The following is a 5,000-nucleotide window of genomic DNA, read 5'->3' as shown; positions in this document are numbered from 1 at the left end:
ATAATAATAATTATAATAATAATAATAATAATAATTATAATAATAAGTATTATAACAATAATGATAATGATAATAACAACATCCCAACTACAATGATATGAAACATATAACAACGCTGAGGACATGAACAGTATAACAATATAATTGATATAGACATATAATAATACAAATTACTACAATATCAACACAAACAAACAACAAACCCCAAACAAAATTCAAAATCAAATTCAATAAAATAATCCAAAACAAACCACATATCGCTTTAAGCCTATAATCTGTCACCCTTTTTTAACCAACGTACCGTATGTGTGTATGGTACGTACCCCTTTTTTAATCAACGGACAGTATGTGTGTATGGTACGTACCCCTTTTTTAATCAACGTACAGTATGTGTGTATGGTACGTACCCCTTTTTTAACCAACGTACAGTATGTGAGTATGGTACGTACCCCTTTTTTAATCAACGCACAGTATGTGTGTATGGTACGTACCCCTTTTTTAATCAACGGACAGTATGTGTGTATGGTACGTACCCCTTTTTTAATCAACGGACAGTATGTGTGTATGGTACGTACCCCTTTTTTAACCAACGTACAGTATGTGAGTATGGTACGTACCCCTTTTTTAATCAGCGCACAGTATGTGTGTATGGTACGTACCCCTTTTTTAATCAACGGACAGTATGTGTGTATGGTACGTACCCCTTTTTTAATCAACGGACAGTATGTGTGTATGGTACGTACCCCTTTTTTAACCAACGTACAGTATGTGTGTATGGTACGTACCCCTTTTTTAATCAACGCACAGTATGTGAGTATGGTACGTACCCCTTTTTTAATCAACTTAACGTATCTGTGTATGGTACGTACCCCTTTTTTAATCAATGCACAGTATGTGTGTATGGTACGTACCCCTTTTTTAATCAGCGTACAATATGTGTGTATGGTACGTACCCCTTTTTTAATCAACGTACCGTATGTGTGTATGGTACGTACCCCTTTTTTAATCAACGGACAGTATGTGTGTATGGTACGTACCCCTTTTTTAATCAACGGACAGTATGTGTGTATGGTACGTACCCCTTTTTTAATCAACGGACAGTATGTGTGTATGGTACGTACCCCTTTTTTAATCAACGTACCGTATGTGTGTATGGTACGTACCCCTTTTTTAATCAACGTACCGTATGTGTGTATGGTACGTACCCCTTTTTTAATCAACGGACAGTATGTGTGTATGGTACGTGCCCCTTTTTTAATCAACGTACCGTATGTGTGTATGGTACGTACCCCTTTTTTAATCAACGTACCGTATGTGTGTATGGTACGTACCCCTTTTTTAATCAACGTACAGTATGTGTGTATGGTACGTACCCCTTTTTTAACCAACGTACAGTATGTGAGTATGGTACGTACCCCTTTTTTAATCAACGCACAGTATGTGTGTATGGTACGTACCCCTTTTTTAATCAACGTACCGTATGTGTGTATGGTACGTACCCCTTTTTTAATCAACGGACAGTATGTGTGTATGGTACGTGCCCCTTTTTTAATCAACGTACCGTATGTGTGTATGGTACGTACCCCTTTTTTAATCAACGTACCGTATGTGTGTATGGTACGTACCCCTTTTTTAATCAACGGACAGTATGTGTGTATGGTACGTACCCCTTTTTTAATCAACGTACCGTATGTGTGTATGGTACGTACCCCTTTTTTAATCAACGGACAGTATGTGTGTATGGTACGTGCCCCTTTTTTAATCAACGTACCGTATGTGTGTATGGTACGTACCCCTTTTTTAATCAACGTACCGTATGTGTGTATGGTACGTACCCCTTTTTTAATCAACGGACAGTATGTGTGTATGGTACGTACCCCTTTTTTAACCAACGGACAGTATGTGTGTATGGTACGTACCCCTTTTTTAATCAACGGACAGTATGTGTGTATGGTACGTACCCCTTTTTTAATCAACGTACCGTATGTGTGTATGGTACGTACCCCTTTTTTAATCAACGGACAGTATGTGTGTATGGTACGTGCCCCTTTTTTAATCAACGTACCGTATGTGTGTATGGTACGTACCCCTTTTTTAATCAACGTACCGTATGTGTGTATGGTACGTACCCCTTTTTTAATCAACGGACAGTATGTGTGGATGGTACGTACCCCTTTTTTAACCAACGTACAGTATGTGTGGATGGTACGTACCCCTTTTTTAATCAACGTACCGCATGTGTGTATGGTACGTACCCCACTGTAACTGGACGGAGTGTACAGTGAGACGCCATTCGGTGTACCGTTAAAATCCCTGGCGAGTGGGTTGGCTGAGATGCACCCTCTTTTCTGGCACCATAGTACCTGGGATGGTCAAAGGTTTTGTGATGATGGGAATGATGGTGATGATGATAGTGATGGTAATGATGTTGATGATGATGATAGTGGTGGTAGTGATTATGAGGATGATAGTGATGATAATGATGGTATTGATAATGAGGATGATGATAATGATAATAGTGATGATGATGATAATAGTGATGATAATGATAATAGTAATGTTGATGATAATATTGATGATAATGATGATGGTAATGATAATAGTAATGATGATGATATTAGTGATGATAATGATAATGATGATGATGATAATAGTGGTGGTAGTGATGATGAGGATAATAGTGATGGTAATGATAATAGTGATGATAATGATAATAGTAATGATGATAATAGTGATGATACTGATAATGATGATGATAATGATAAGGATAATGATAACAATGACAATAATAAAAAGAAAGAGGGTAAGAGTAAGAATGGAAATATGCATAATAACTAAATAATCAAATAAAAGAATAAGAATGATAACATTAATAGAGAAAAAAAGAAGAATGGTATTAATAACAGTAAGAATATTGATAGCAACAGCATAACAAAAATTATAATGATAATAATTATGAAAATAATATTGACAATGATAGTAATAATAATAATCGTTGTAATAATGAGAAAGTCAATCAATTATATCAATTTGATTTTCCTTTTTCCGTCAAATTATACTTTTATCCAGTATGTTTACACGCGACTTTATGCATTGCATATGATTCATTGTTCAGTGATCCAATTAATTACACAAAATACATGATTAAGACAAAGGAGAAAGGAAAAAATTATAATTAAAAAATGAGACAGACCTGAAGATGAAAAATTGATTTAGATTCAAAATACTTTATTCCATTAGTCACAACTATTTACCAATACAACGTGATAGAAGTAGAATAGGCCTATATAAAACGCATGAAGAAACAAATAAAAGAATTATGCTAAGAAATTCCTTTACGTCAATAATTTCGAAACAGCTGCCTTGTGTTTCAACAGCTAGTGTTTATATAAAGTGGACATTTTGCTGTGATCAGACATTCAGTGAAATCAAGTTAATTTAATCATTTTAACTATTTATTCTTTTATTCTACCATTTACTATTTTATTCTACCATTCATTCTTTTGTTCAACCATTTATTCTTTTATTCTACCATTCATTCTTTTACTTTTATTCTACCATTTATTTTTTTCTATTCTACCATTTATTCTTTTATTCTAACATTTATTATTTTATTCTAACATTTATTCTTATATTCTATCATTTATTCTTTTATTCTAACATTTATTCTTTTATTCTAACATTTATTCTTTTATTCTACCATTTATTCTTTTATTCTAACATTTATTCTTTTATTCTAACATTTATTCTTTTATTCTACCATTTATTCTTTTATTCTAACATTTATTCTTTTATGCTAACATTTATTCTTTTATTCTAACATTTATTATTTTATTCTACCATTTCTTCTTTTATTCTACCATTTATTCTTTTATTCTACCATTCATTTTTTTATTCTAACATTTATCCTTTTATTCTACCATTTATTCTTTTATTCTACCATTTATTCTTTTATTCTATCATTTATTCTTTTATTCTACCATTTATTCTTTTATTCTACCATTTATGCTTTTATTCTACCATTTATTCTTTTATTCTACCATTTATTCTTTTATTCTACCATTTATCTTTTATTCTACCATTTATAATTTTATTTTACCATTTATTTTTTTATTCTACCATCTATTCTTTTATTCTACCATATATTATTTTATTCTACCATTTATTATTTCATTCTACCATTAATTCTTTTATTCTACCATTTATTCTTTTATTCTACCATTTATCTTTTATTCTACCATTTATAATTTTATTTTACCATTTATTATTTTATTCTACCATTTATTATTTTATTCTACCATTTATTCTTTTATTCTACCATTTACTATTTTATTCTACCATTTATTCTTTTATTCTACCATTTATTCTTTTATTCTACCAATTAGTCTTTTATTCTACCATTTATTCTTTTATTCTAACATTTATTCTTTTATTCTACCATTTATTCTTTCATTCTACCATTTATTATTTTATTCTACCATTTATTCTGTTATTCTACGATTTATTCTTTTATTCTACCATTTATTCTTTTTTATTCTACCATTTATTTATTTTTTATTCTAATGTTTGTTGTTACTGTTCTTTAATATTTATGATCCCCGAAAGATGAAAAAAAGAAGAAAATCCCACTTGAATCGTAACTATCTCGTTTCCAAATTTCCCTCTTTCCATTTTCCTTTTCCTTTTCCTCATCTATGCATTGTTTATTTTTTCCTCCCTACCAACTCCAGAAACACATTAGACAATCTCCTTTTATCATAATTACCTTATTGCGCTGCCAGTATGACCAGAAGAGTCCCCCCTTCCACACAGCCATAGAATAAGGATGCGTTATAACGAGGTTGCCAACGACCTTCAAAGAAAACGGAAATTTTGGTTGAATGGGGAACTACTGGTGGCGATGGGGTGGTAGATGTTGAATATGGTTTTAGTGGTTATGGTAGTTATGATACTGGTGGTTTAGTGATGGTGATGGTAGCGGTTGTGGGTTTAGGGCTGGT

The sequence above is a fragment of the Penaeus japonicus genome, unplaced genomic scaffold, assembly GCF_977035675.1.
Source record: "Penaeus japonicus unplaced genomic scaffold, GWHDUDI00000001_assembly GWHDUDI00000037, whole genome shotgun sequence".
NCBI classification, from domain to species: Eukaryota; Metazoa; Arthropoda; class Malacostraca; order Decapoda; family Penaeidae; genus Penaeus; species Penaeus japonicus.
The sequence above is the reverse complement of the archived record's forward strand: the minus strand, read 5'-3'. Positions refer to the sequence as shown.